The 15,244-nt window shown below is 33.2% G+C and overlaps 1 protein-coding gene across 2 annotated transcripts in view; it reads left to right on the forward strand.

Moving 5' to 3' along the window:
- Ctnna3 (catenin alpha 3) overlaps window positions 1-15,244 on the forward strand; it is a 1,666,222-nt gene that overhangs the window by 15,020 nt on the left and 1,635,958 nt on the right. Inside the window, exon 1 of one of the 2 annotated variants that reach the window (XM_048810163.1) lies at window positions 2,811-2,958. The exons of the other annotated variant lie outside the window; for it this stretch is intronic. The gene's annotated coding sequence lies outside the window, so the exon portion shown is untranslated. Of the gene's footprint in view, window positions 1-2,810; window positions 2,959-15,244 lie in introns of those variants that run through there. 2 annotated transcript variants of the gene reach the window in all.

Raw genomic sequence — 15,244 nt, forward strand, 5'->3', positions numbered from 1 at the left:
ATGAAAAGGAGTATTTAAATGAGTATTTATCTCTTCACCATTCACTCTATCCTCCCTTCTAAACAATAGCATTAAAAAATATGTTTTTAAAGCCAGAAATAGAATTAGGACTAAAAAAGGCCTTTAGATATTGGTTCTTAAGACACCCGGGGAAAAGAAAAACTACAGAGTGAGAAATAATTCAGGAGATCTTGCATAAGGAATCAAACACATTGTTGACAGTTGTTAGAGTCTGTAAACAAGTCAGGATGGCGCCTGGCATTTTGCCAGAGAAATGTTAGAGTCTGTAAACATGTCTGGATGGCGCCTGGCAAAATGCCAGAGGGAGTGGTTTGTGAAGTAATGCCATCGAGCCATTAAGTGTGGAGATTCCATATTGGTTGACTGATGTATCTAGTTTATGCTAATTAGATAAGCTGTGTGGAATGTATAAATACCGCTCCTGTCCTGCAATAAACGGCTCCTACTCCTGCTGTATCAATCTACACAAGTTCTTCGTCACCCCCCGGGTTATTTTGCTGCAGCCGGACTGCGGCAGACAGTAAAGTGGAATTAAGTGGTTCTATGAAAACAGAAAAAAATTAATTATCTGTATGTTCTAAAATGTGAGGCTAGTTGGCAAAATGGATATGCAAATTATTGACAAAATGAATTTTTCAGTTTTCTTCTAGATGTTCATCCTATAAATTAATTTCAGAAATAATATAAATGTGTTTTAGACTATAGAGAATGTATTAGTTTAGAAAATTAAAGATAAATTTTATAAAAGAATCAAGAACAGTTGAAGAGTTGTTATACTTTGTTTCCAAATGTAAAATATGATTTTTACTTCGTTATCATTATTACATGAGGAAAAAACTGCTACATTCAGTTATTAGAAATAATTTTATAGGGCAACTTCTTCAATGAAGAACCCCCAAACTTGTTTTCATTTTCAAAAATAGAATTCCCTTTTAAAGGAAAAGAAGTTATCAGTTCTTTATTTGAAATGAAATTGAGGAAGAGAATGATCATTTCTTTTTGAAAAATTTAATACTTTAGCATAAGGGCTGTGTCATTAATGGCAAGTCTAGGAGAATAAAAAGAGTTCATTCTTTGGGTCTTTAGATCTACTTTATTTTTTCTGTGTTTGAACTTAGGAAACTTGTTGTCTGTGAGGTAATAATAGCTTAAGCATAGAAAAAAATTTTATCTTTACTCAAGATAAATTTGTGGTAATTAGCAAATTATATGATAAATATTTATTTTTAGGGTAAATCAGACAAACTGATGTTCAGAATTCACTTTCCAAATTAAGTGAATTTTAGTTGTAAAATAAAGAACTTGCAGATTCTGAAGTGTGTTAGTCTCAACACTGCATGCTCATGAGAAATATAATAATGTTTTGATAACTGGAACCACATATTTTAAAATTAATCTGTAGCATCTAATAGATAATGGACAATTAGCAAATATTAAGCGATAAGAAAATATAAGTGGCTATGGCTCAGTGGTAAAATGCTCACCTCTCATGTGTGAGGTCCTGGTTTCGATCCTCAATACCACATAAAAATAAATAAATAAATAAATAAATAAATAAAATAAAGATGTTGTGTCCAACTACTACTAAAAAAATAAATATTAAAAAAAAGAAAATATAAGTTAAGCAGTTTACAAATGTCATATATAACTTTGAAAAGAGACTATAGTTTAGTTCTGCTTCCTATGGGTTTTCTTATGGGATTTGGGATTATTATGTAAGATTTTTGTTTGTTTGGTTTTATGTACCAGAAGAATTGAGGGTTGTGGAAAGTCTTTCTGATGGTTAAACCCAGCTCTGCTATTTCTTAGCCTTCTAATGCTTTTCTTTCAGAGGATGCATCTGATGGAGGTGATAGAGGAAGGAATAATGCTAGTTTGTCATAGAGAAGAAGCATGAAACACTAATGTGGACCTTATAAGTCAAATTTCTATAGGCAAAATAAAATAGAAGTATTTCTAAACACATTTATCTAAAGAAAGTCGACTTGTTGTGTTGCAATGCTGTGTGCATTCAGAATCTAATGACGCCCTCAGCTGGCCAAATAAGGGATTACATTTAAAAATGAATGGCATTTAAAAAAAAGTAGGACTGATTGATGTATTAATCATCAAAGAATCAAGCGATATAAAGTGATGTGAAATAATATAGGAAAAAATTATATAATTGAAAAAATAAGCCAATGTATTGATTAAATATTTTCCAACTGACACTAATGGAATTTTAAAATATTTTGGTCTATTATTTAACCATGGAAGTAGACCATAAGGAAACAATGCAGTAGGGGAGAAATGCATGGATATCCTTCCTGTATGTCTAAAACCAATTCTGAGTAATCCAAGATATTTAAATTGCTTTTATTAATTAATTGTTCTTAAATTACTATTGTAAGTTCTATTGGTATATATTTAAAGGTGAGATAAGAACTGTTTCTCTCTGGGTATCTTGTTTTAATTTTTGTTAAAAATAATTGGAATATTCTTAAAATTTAGAAACTTGATAGCTTCAGGGAAATATATAGCATGCCTGCTTTGTATTTTTTTTATTTCTGCTTATACAAATTCTCAAAGCCATTTTGAAATTTATAGTATTTTGGGTACATAACATATGTGAAAATTGAGTTTAAAAGTCGATCCTAGAAAGTTATTCATTATTTCTTTGCAAATGTGAAAAAGAATTTCATATCTGTTTCTGCTGTTAGATATTTCCCTTCCTGGGCATGTTGCTTTAAGAGCACCCATCCCCCACTTCTTGCTTGAGCCACTGTGTCCTGTCAGTCATCCTGAAATACACTAGAGTGCTTGTCAGGCTGTTTGCTTACAGATGCATCATAAGCCAAATTGTGAGCCATAATAGTGGCACTGAATTTCTAAACACAAGAAATTGCTTAGACAGTTGGTTTAGTATCTGTGTATGGGCAATACTCTGTCCTGCAGTAGGTGAGTGAAGTGTCAAACTTTTTAAAATCAAACTTTGTATAGGGCAAATCCTAATAATTATAGATTATCTGTTGATTGGTTAGATAACTTGGGGGGGGGAAATGAAAGAACTATAAAATGTGATGAATGGAAGCTATGCTGTGCATTTATTACTTTTATAACTAATTTTCCTTTTAGTAACACTAAACTCTAGACTACTTTATAAAAGTTCCAACTTAAGATGTCTACTTTTTTGAGATCAACAAGCATTTCAGATTTGGATAAAAATGTGATTCTTGAACACATTTTTTCTTTCACAACTACTCAGGGCGGCTCAACTGAAAAGAGACTTAGTTCTGCTATTTGAAGTGTTTATTAGTGGTTTTAAAAATAGCACTGAAACAAATTCTCGTGTTCCAATGCCTGAGCTATAGTAGTCTAATATCAGAGCAATTAAACGTTTCTACTGTGTAACTGAGTTATTACTATTTGAATAACTGTATGCAAGGCACCGGAAAGTTCACATTCATTTGACATAAAAGTTGTACAGCAATCATTTTCTTTATCTGTGTAAAAAATTTAATTTTTATTATGGGTTTCTAAGTTTAAATTGTGTATGAATTTTTTTTTGTATTCAGCCTTAAATATTTTAAAAAAGAGAACCGATAAAGCAAGAAAATGAGGAACTCACAAATTTTAGATACTCATATGTTCAATATGATAGAGAACAGTTAAGAAGCAACAAGGAGTTTTAAGGCTTTATCTAGAGATTGCTTTTGCAGATACATGGAGTGATTATTTATTCCTTACCTGTTCTAGAAAGAATTTGATTATTATATAAAATTCAAATAGGATAAATTAAATGTGGAGCAAAGAAGAAAGAAAAACAAATGTGAAGATATAAAACTGAGCCACGAATAAAACCAAAACTAATTCTCCACCCATCGCAAAAAAAAAAAAAAAAAAAAAAAAAAAAAAAAAAAAAAAAAAAAAGCAACAGTTTTCACTGATCTGATCGTTTTACAACACCATATTGATTGATGGAAGGGAAAATACAGGGTTACAGAATTTCAGGCAAACCAGTTGCCTTCCTTACCTTGGATGGCAGTCTGAAGTGAGGAGATTGTATTGAATTGTAAATATTAAGTATACTTTAAATGTCACTTGTATTTTGGTGGAAAAAATGTAGAGAACTGCTAACTTCTTAACTCTACACTGATTTATGTGTGCATAAATGTGACCCCAAGTTTTCTAGAAGCAGGAAGAAAATTGATTGGTACTTAATTCAGAGGGAAGATTAATAAGGCTTGGTTTGGGGAAACAACTAGGAGTTAGTTATCTAAATAAAGTCAAATATCTACAAATTATTCATGATAATCATGAATAATCAAGCTGACATGATCAAGCTGATGTTTTAAATAAAATGTATTTGCTATTTTGTATTAATTTGTAAAATAAAGACAGTATTTTTTATAATGGATTGTAAATGAGATTAGTGACTTTCCTTCTTTTTACTAATTCAGTCTAGCAATAAATTTAACTTGAATTTCAACTTTTGTTAGGTCGAAATTAACTGGATCAATCTAATCGAGAACAAAGTTGTTGGTCAGGAGGAAGGAATTGAGAGGACTCCATAATATGCTTTGATAGTCAAATACTCACAAAACACCTACTGTATTGAGGACTCTGAGCTCGGTTTTCTCATACCATAGTACACCCAGCCTGTGTAAGTGAATGAATGAGCTTAGAAACTTGGCTGCTGTCACACAATATATTATTGAAAAAAGAAAAAGAGAGTAGCAGTTAAAATTTTGCTTAGGATCTTTAGGGATATCTTTAGAGATGAACATGATGAGTAAGGGACAATGATTTGGTTCTTTTTTTTAATTTAATTTTTAAGAATAAAATCCATAGGAATGATTTAAAAAAAAAACAGTATGAAAATAAATCCCCCAAACTTTTGTTTTTGTGGTTTTGTACTATAAACACATATGTAGGATGACTTAGAGATGCTTGCCAGAAAAAATTATAAATCAAATCTGTAACACATAACTGATTAGGTACATGGGTAACATTGAGGATAACCTGAACATCCAGGTATGCAACTTAGGATGTAAATATTACTTAGAAATTAAGTTAGACTTAGGCACCAAATAAATTTAGTGATGTACTAGGGGGGGTCAAGATGCTTAGAAGTGCTAATTAATTTATGAAAGTGTTAGTTCAGAGAACCCACTGAGATATACTCAAAGAACTTATAGAGCCAATGGATATCAGTAGAAATTTGTAATTATATAGTAAATAAAATTAACCTAGAAATACTTTCTGTCATTGGGATAAGAAATAAATAGAGAGTTTTTTTTTTTTTTTTTTGTGCTAGGTATTGAACCCAGAGTTAGGATTAGTGATGTTAGTGATTCATTAGTGCATTTATTCTCTGTAAGTATGATCCTCAACATTTCCCATTAATCATTTACTTAATGATTTTAGTATTGATAATCATTATTTAGATCTATTATTATATTAGGGGTTGTATTGGGGCATAGTAGTGCATGCCTATAATCCCAGAGATTTGAGAGGATAAGACAGGAGGATCACAAATTCAAGGCCAGTTTGGGCAGCTTAGAGAGACCCTGTCCCAAGATCTCAAAATTAAAAAAATAAATAAATAAAAATAAATAAATAAAAGCACTGGGAATGTAGCTTAGAAGTAGACTATCCCTAAGTTCAATCCCCACTACCAGGAGAAAAAAATTAGGGGTTGTAAATAGTGGTGTGTGTGTGTGTGTGTGTGTATGTGTGTGTGTGTGTGTGTGTGTGTGTGTGTGTTGGGGATTTAACCCTGGAGTGCTGTACCACTGAGCTACATTGCCAACTCTTTTTATTTTGAGACAGTCTCACTAAGTTGCTCAGGGCCTTGCTAACTTGTTGAGGCTGGCTTTGAACTTGCAATCTTGCCTCAGCCTCCCGAGTTGCTGGGATCACAATCATGAGCCACTGTGTCTGGTGTAAATAGTGATTTTTATCATTCTATAATTCTTTATTAGTTTTTATTGTTTGTAATTATTCTATAAAGAAGAACTTTTTCCCTTTTTATTATTTTATCACCCTATAGTATGGTTCATACCGGAAACATCAGGAAAATACTTGATTATTTCCCATTTGTTTTCAGAAAACAGGATGGTGTCCTAGCAACTTTAAAAGTTGACTAATTTGTTTTTTTAAAAATTAATTTTAATATATTGATTATATTTTGGTTTATTCTAATTTCTATGCTATTTGATGTTTAAATTTTCCCAGTTTTGGCTGGTAAAAATCCTTTGGTTCCTGAGCTTTTGACGAAAATGCAATGAACATTGCTTTCTAGCACAAGAAGTTCCAGGTTCATTTTGTACATTTCCTTCCCCAGATATGAGACCAGCCTTTTCTCCTAGAAGTCTAGTTCCTTTTATTGGGAAATAGTACTTGGGGGATACATATACTAGGGTTGCCATTACTGTCCTCCCCAGTACTGTCCTCCTCAACAGGGCTAGGAAATAAATATTTTTTAGAAATAGAGAAATATAAAATGAGCTCAGATTGATATATCCAATTTAAACACAGAATTATAGACTTTAAACTTCCTGATTTTATATTTGTGTCTCTTTTTTTTTCTTGTTGTCCTAAAAATCTTGTTTCCTAGTAACATGAGTATAATTATTTGCACATGTATATATGTGTGTGTGTATGTATATGTATTTATGTGTACATGCAAATGTGTGTGAACACACACGACTAAATCATAAGAATACTAAATGCAGTTAAGATTATTTTAATGTTCTTTTTTTGTCATAATGGTTATTTCTGTAGAGATTAGAGTAAAAATACCATGTTTTAAAGTCACTTGAAATTAGTTGTTGTTGGTTGTACAACTAGTTTGAAATGTGACTAAAGTTTATTGTCTTTTGTTTGCTTTTGATTTTGGGGGATTGATTTACAAGTTAGTTGTTTTTTAATTATGTAAAACTGTTACATGGTTCCAAAGTAAAAATTCTAAAATTGGTACATTCAGAGAAGTGTAGCATTTTTTCTCTCTCTTTTATTCTTTCCCTTCTCTAAGAACAGCCATTTTAATTTATTTTCTGTTTAACTCTTATGATTTCTTGTTAAACATATAAAAAAGAATGCAAATGTATTTGTCATACTGCCTTTCTTATGTAAAGATAATATACTATAAATACTATTCTGTTTCACTAAGCAAGGCATCCTGGACAGCAGTCCATAGAAGCATATAGAGAGAAGGTCACGCCTTTCTCTAGCTGTGTAGCATTTATTTGTGTGGATATACCAATTTCTTTTTTTTTTCCTTTTCTTTCCTTTCTCCCTCCCTTCCCCTCTTCCTTCTTTCCTTTTCTTTACTCTTTCTCTCTCTCTTTCTTTCTTTCTAACAAAAATTGCTGCTATGAATTGTCTTGGGTATATATTACTTTTTATTTTATATTTGCTGTAAATTTTTAAAAGTAGGACTGCTGGGTCAAAGCATAAACACACACATACTTATAGATAGATATATAGATAGATAGATAGACATGTATTTTCAATTTTCCCTCCATATGGATTTCATTATCTACAAGCACTAGATAGGGTGTCTAATTGTTTACTAAACAATCAACTTTCAGGCTTACTATAGAGTAGTAAAAGCTAAAAGAGTTTATTATCAAAATTTTGGTAACTCTCTTAGTATAGTTTCAATTTGCATTTCTCTTATTATGAATGAATTTTACATGCTTAAAGGCTATTTGCATATTTTTCCATGAATGAGAAGTTATTTTAAATTGCATTCAACTTTAGATAATACCTATTGAATTCTTATTATGAAAGATGAATAAAGATGGGTGTTTCTGCTTTTCCATCTTTTCTGCTGTAATTCTGCTAGTCTGTCCACTGTGATCCCCTGGTGTCTTTGATGCTTCTCATGTTACTAATGCTTCATTTTTTGCTTCCATTTTTTTTGACTTATATCTTGCTTTTTCCCCCTCAAGCTGCCCTATTTTTTTCTTTTGAATTTTGTAATTTTTGTTTGAGTTCTTTATAAAAGAGAAGTATAGTGTGTATGTGTGTGCATGTATAGTCCTGTAAATATATTTTTGAACTATTTCATTGAACATTTTTTCACCTTCATTAATTCTTGTTCATCATTTGAATTTTGCTTGGGTTCTTTTCCTTTCCTTTCCTTCCTTTTCTTTTCTTTCTTCTTCCACAGTTTTAATACTGAGTTCCCATTGCTGATCTTTGTACACTATCAGGCATTTACTGAAGAATAGTGTAGGAGGGGATTGTACTTGGGTGGTAGTGATTTGGTAGAGCATACAATTTTTAACCCATGTTTGTGGCATTGAAATTTTTTTCAATAAAAGTTGATATTTCCTTTGCTTCTAGGAAAAATTTTCTCTCATTATTTGGTACTCCAAAACTGATTATGTATCATAGCAAAGTCCTTTTAAGCCATCAAATTGTCAATCTTGTGAATTGGTGACTCTGCATCCCTTCTTTCTTTCACTGCATTTTATCTCTAGTGGTCCCCTTTGCTAGATGGACTTAGTTGTTTACAGTTAGAAATGGTGTCATCATATGAATCCTACCCTACCACTCTTGTGATTCTGTAGTTTCAAACTGGATCTTTACAGCCACAGTCTATTCCCTTTGATTTTTATACTTGTTCATGCCCTACATATCAGTATTGTAATAAAAGGAAACTTAGGTAGGAATTTCAGGATTTGTGGTACTTACTTTCAGAAAAATTTCCCATTGAGGTATATGTAGGATTCCGCCACCCCCTTTTAAAAATTTGGTCAAGATTTTATTGTATTTCTTTCTTTGTAGTTTGAAATAATGTCAAGTTTCCTTGAAAATGGTGGTTTTAATTAAAGTTCTATGTTATTTTCCATTACTTTTGAAGGGGAAGAGTGATATAAACATGCAATTGCTCTTTCATATATTATAAGACATTTTAGGAATGTTAGAATAATGATGATCCTCTTTTAAAAAAATTTTTTTAGTTGTAGTTGGACACAATACTTCTATTTTATTCATTCATTCTTATGTGGTGCTGAGGATCAAACCCAGGTTCTCACACATGCTAGGCAAGTGCTCTACTGCTGAGCCCAGCCCAATGATGATTCTCTTAAAGATTTTTGTAGAGGACAGAGATAAAGAAGCTTTGCTACCGTAAAAAAACATATTCATTAAGATGTAAAATGTATTATTCAATTTGATGTTGGAAATATGAGCAGGTATTTGCTGAGTTATTATTCTGAAGGGGTACTTTAAGCAGAGGGAATAGAGTATGTTAAAGTTTTACAACTTGAACCAGAATAATCCATTCTGAGAACTTCAAAGTCTTTATCATAGGTGGAGTATAGGGAGGTGGGTTAAAGAAGGGAAAACTGGAGAGATAGGATAGACCAAATTGCCTTGAGTTGTTCATTTGAATGAAGTCTAAACATTTTTTTGTGTCAGCAATGGAGACTTATTGAGGGTTTTATAACATCTTATTTAATATTAGCAATATAAAATAGGAATAGTTTGGAGGATAAAATGAAGAAGTGAAAATTTGGAAGATGGGAGACTAGTTAGGGTATCATTACAAAATTCAAAGTCTAAAGAGGACCTGAACTAAGGGAATAGTAGCAGGAATAAGGCAGAAATGGCCAATTTGAGAGGAGATAGTAATGTTTCTTTTTCATTGATCTTATGTGAAGAGAGAAAGGCAGAGTGAAAGAAAATATTCTAGGATGATATTAAAATTGCTGGGTTTGGTGCTCAGTTTTATGGTGATATTATTAATGTGGTTAAGAACTGAAAAAAAAAGGCATCCAGGTTTTGGGGAAAAGATTATGAATTCAGTTTTGTGAATTGAGACAGCCCAGTGGACAATGTGGATATGGAGACTCTGAAGCTCATGTGAGAGGTCTGGACTGTAGATAAGTTTTGTGAATCAGAAACTCTGAATAGGATTGAAATTCTAGGATGAGATTCTCCCGAGAGAGTGATATAATGAGAGTTGAGAACAGAATACAAGGGATTAAACCTGGGATAAGACCCTAGTTATAAGGAAGTAGATAAGAAATATTCAGCAAAAACTCTGAAAAGAATGGTCAGAAGGGTGGGGGGCGGGGAAAGCATGAGAGTGGTGATTTGAAAACAGGGGAGAAGAAAAGTAAATAGTGTTAATAAGTATATCACTAGAATTCCTGTAGATATGTTAAAAATATTGGCATATAATTAACTTGGATGGTTAAAGATTCTTTGGCACAGACTTTTAAAAACTCTGTTTAAGGAGTATGAAAAGAAGAAAAACCAGAACATAGAGAAAGCAGTTCTCAAAGTAGTTACATACTATTGGTCTTCCCAAGTGTATTTATTGATTTGTGGAAAATGAATATAGTGTTTTCAAGGTCATTGACCCCATTTTCTTTATTCCAATAAGAAGTCTTTTATTTATTTCAAACTACTCAGGGAACAAAGAAGAAATAGCAAGTTATTGCTTCAAATTGAGGTTGACAAGAATTCTACTTCCTTCACCATTCTCTTTTTGTTCTGTACCTTTCAAACATACTAGACCTTAGGAGAATTCATATTACACTCAGCTGTCTTATAGTATTATGGAGTGAAGCAGACCCATAGGCTCATTGGACTTGCAGCAACAAAAGCCACTGTCACTTTCAAAGTGTATGTGGAGGGCATGTTACTTCTGCCCTGATTGCTTAAACGTGATGCCCTGTAGCTGAAGGTTATTCTTGTCCTGATGATTCAATAAAAGCTTCTCTGATGTCTCACATATTAGATTATCTTCTTCAATTTCAATTTGACTAATTTAGTTCTTTGGCTTTTTAGATAATGTGTAGGTAACCTTCATGTTGGGTTTATATGAGATGAGATGTCATAGGGTCTTGGTTCTGGTGTAATTTTTATGTGGTATCTAATGTCCTTAAGCTAAAAGGCATTGCTACACAGAGTAACCATGAGAATTTCTGTCCTTTCTCCTTTGCTGCAATTTTGAAAATGTATGCCATTGTGTAATACAGTGGTAGTTTTTAATGTGAACTTCAGTTACATAAAGTAACTGAAATGTGTGTATTGAGTGGGTAATGAAGTCATCATATGAAACTCTTACAATGTTACTTATTAGTTAGATAAGAAATTGAATTTTAACTTTTTGCTTCCTTTTTCAAAAAGAGGGATATTAGAATTGACTTGTTATTTATGATCAGAAGCACATAGTATAAGTAGAATCTTTTGTTTTCCTTTGTTTTGTTTCATATCAGTTAAGGCAATATTTTTTTAAAAACCATTTTTGCAGCTTTTATTTAGGTTGAGTGTATGGGGAACAAGTTTAATTTTGATTATTATGGCTACAGTACACACATGCTTTAATTTTGTTTATTCTTATGAAGAGTTCATAAAATAATTTTTTTGGGGAGTGGCTCAATTTGATCATTTTTCAAAGACCATCAATAGGTTGACTATTCAAAAGTTTAATAAAGAGAACTTCAAATACTCCAAGAAGTGCTTCAAAATTTGAATTACAACATGCTTAAGATACTTAGCTTTTGTTCTAAAGTGTAGCGTTGTTTTGTTCTTTTGAAACCCAGAGGTCTTGGAAGCTAAGGAAATTGAAAGTGCAGACTCTTGAGGATCCCTATACTTGGCACATTTAATAATTGTAGCCTTAGCCCTAGAGCATACCTTTTATGTACCACTCTGGAATTGATTTCAAAGGACTCAAGATCCTTTATGAGGTTGTTGTGCATTAGGATTTTCTTTTAGAGTTCTTTAGGCATGTTGCATTTTTAATTAGTGCACACATAGGAAATATGCCTTAAATTTGAAAGTCAAGAGATCCAATAAAATGAGGCACCACAGGGAAGTTTTGTTTTAAATTCTTTTGTTATGGGAACAGAGTGAAAGCACTCTTGAATAATAATTACAAGCTCTATAGATGAAAGAGATGTTTAACCTAAATGTAGACAAGTAGATTCTGTTCTTTTATTGGAAAGGGGATAATAACATCAACTAACATTTGTTGAACCCTTGTGAAGTGCCAGAGATATGGGCTAAGTTATAGGTTTTGTATGGATTTTCCTACTTATCCTTGAAGATCCTTTTGAATAAAGTACTCTTATTCTTCTCATTTTACCTATAAAGAAACTAATGTTCAGGGAGGATCAGTAACTTGTTTAAAGTTTCCAGCAAGCAGGGAGTAGAGCCTGGATTCTCACCCCGGCAGTTCAACTTCAAATCCAACACTCTTAATCATTGAGATCCAAGAGTGGTGAGTTGTAGGATATTTTAAGATCCCTTTAGAAGATAGTGTGATTGTGAGTGTGGGTGGATGGTAATAGTTGTTGAGGGACAAGATATCTCACACAAGCCGCTGCATATTGTACTGCTAAGGGGCTAAGTGAAAATGAAAGCTAGCCTCCCACTGCTGGGCAAACTGTGTGCCCTCCTACTGACAACTGCAGGGTTGTGCTTATCCAGAAAGCAGCACATTTTTCTAATTCATCTGCCTAGATGGGGCACATTTTTCTAATTCACTTTATGGTAAATATCAATTCTGTAATCCTATTCTGAATACCACTGCCTATATTTCCATTCACTGACAAGAATCCTTTAACTCCAACCTGCCACTTTCTAGTCTTCTTACTCCCTCATCCACCTTTATGCTGACAACTCCAAATTGATATCTTCATTCCAGATTTGTCTCTCAGACTCTACTCTTCTATATCCAACTGCCTACTTGAGAGCTTCACTTGACTGTCTAATAAGCATCTCAAATTTATCATGTCCCCAGCTAGACTCTTCATCTTCCTACTACTCCTGTAGCTGCCCTCACTTCACCAGTTAATGGGGCAGCTCTATCTTTCCTGTTGCTTCAGACCAAAATCCTTAAAGTATCTTGAGTTCTCTCTATCTTATGTCTAATCTCTTAGGAATTCCTATTGACTCAACTGTCAGAATATATCTGGAATCTGACTACTATGTCCACCTCTGCTGCTACCAACCAGGTCCAAGGCTTTGTTCTCTTGTTTGGATTACACCTGAAGCTTCCAGTGAATACCCCTGTTTCTTCTCTTGCTCCACATGCTTCATTTTATTCACTAGAGTGATCCTTCCAAAATATAAACTGGATCATGTTTCTCTGTGTTCAAATATCTGCAGTAATTCTCATGGAGTTCAACATAATCCACAGCTTCCCTTACCTTTTTGTTTCCTTCACTGTGTTCATTGTAGCTTCTCTGCCCTTTTAAAACTGTTCTCTTTGCTGTTCTGCAAACGTGTGTATGCTCTCCTGCCTTAGGTTTTTGCTGTGCTGCTACATCTGTTAGCAATGCTCTTCCCTCAATTTAAGCTTGCTAATTTCCTTACCTCTTCAAATCTTTTCAAATTTCCCCTTCTGAATGAAGCTAATCTTGGTTTTATTTGACACTGAAATTTGTTCTCTATTTCTCTATCAACAATCTCCCCCCTTTTTTCCCTTTTTTTAAAAATAGTATAGGTCATTTTCTGATCATGCTAAATTGCCCAGGTTGGTTTTAAACCTGTGATCCTCTTGACTCAAACTTCCTAATTGCTAGGATTACAGGTGTGTTCCGCCATGCCTGGCAATAGTTTACTTTTTATTATGTTTATTGATTTATTGCTTGTGGTCTCATCTTTCCCATGACTAGAACAGAGTAGACATTCAATAAATATAAGTTGAATGAATGAATAAATAAATGAATACAGCCCTATAGTCTAGATATACTGTTCTTATATCATTTTGCTCTTATAGTTGACAAAAGGCTAGGTGGTAGAGCTTGCATAGATAATTGTTCTCTAAATGAATATCTTGAAAGCACTTGTAAAATGTCCTGGTGAAATGTAAAATGTATAATGAGCATCTGAAAAGAATGAATCTCAACAATTCCCTCATCACATATGAAGTCAAGAAATTGCATGATTTTATTGATTATCTGACAAGTCTTAGATGTTTTTGCTTAACAAGTGAGTAGAGGAGTAGAGGATGTGTGTGTGTGTGTGTGTGTGTGTGTGTGTGTGTTTTTCCTTTTCAGGCCAAACAGGCCACCAAATGATTACTTTGGAAGAAAGGAGATGGGAGTAGGTGTGGGAATGGAAGTGGGCTTGGAAAACAGGGATATTTAGAGATGATGGTAAAAATTATATATTATAGTTATCTTCTTTCCATTTTATTTTATGTTAGCCAAGACTGAATTCTATAAAATCAGCTGTGATAGTATTGTGCAGAAAAGTCTGCTTCTTTTCCCTTTCTTTACATAAATCTGCCTGTGATGATTTAGATTGTGTCCCCTCCGCCCATTAACATTTGTTTCCAGTTCTTCACATTATTCCTGGACTATATTGTGCTAAACTTTCTGAGGGGTGGTGAAGGGGGATAGTGAATCTAAAAAAATTTGCTTATGCACTCAAGATTAATTATTTTTTGGTACTGGGGATTGAACCCAGGGTTGATTAACCCCTGAGTCACATTCCTAGCCCTTTTTTTTTATTAGTTGTTCAAAACATTACATAGCTCTTGAGATATCATATTTCTATTTTTTTGGATTTTATTTTATTTTATTTATTGGTTGTTCAAAACATTACAAAGCTCTTGACATATCATATTTCATACATTTGATTCAAGTGGGTTATGAACTCCCATTTTTACCCCGTATACAGATTACAGAATCACATCGGTTATACATCCACATTTTTACATACTGCCATACTAGTGTATGTTGTATTCTTCCACCTTTCCTATCCTCTACTATCCCCCCTCCCCTCCCCTCCCATCTTCTCTCTCTACCCCATCTACTGTAATTCATTTCTCTCCCTTGTTTTTTTCCCTTTCCCCTCATTTCCACTTATATGTAATTTTGTATAATGATGAGGGTCTCCTTCCATTTCCATGCAATTTCCCTTCTCTCTCCCTTTCCCTCCCACCTCTCATCCCTGTTTAATGTTAATCTTCTTCTCATGCTCTTCCTCCTTACTCTGTTCTTAGTTGCTCTCCTTATATCAAAGAAGACATTTGGCATTTGTTTTTTAGGGATTGGCTAGCTTCACATAGCATAATCTGCTCTAGTGCCATCCATTTCCCTGCAAATGCCATGATTTTGTCATTTTTTAGTGCTGAATAATACTACATTGTGTATAAATGCTACATTTTTTTAATCCATTCATCTATTGAAGAGCATCTATGTTGGTTCCAGAGTCTAGCTATTGTGAATTGTGCTGCTATGAACATCGATGTAGCAGTGTCCCT

Source organism: Marmota marmota, unplaced genomic scaffold (assembly GCF_001458135.2).
Source record: "Marmota marmota marmota unplaced genomic scaffold, marMar, whole genome shotgun sequence".
Taxonomy (NCBI): domain Eukaryota; kingdom Metazoa; phylum Chordata; class Mammalia; order Rodentia; family Sciuridae; genus Marmota; species Marmota marmota.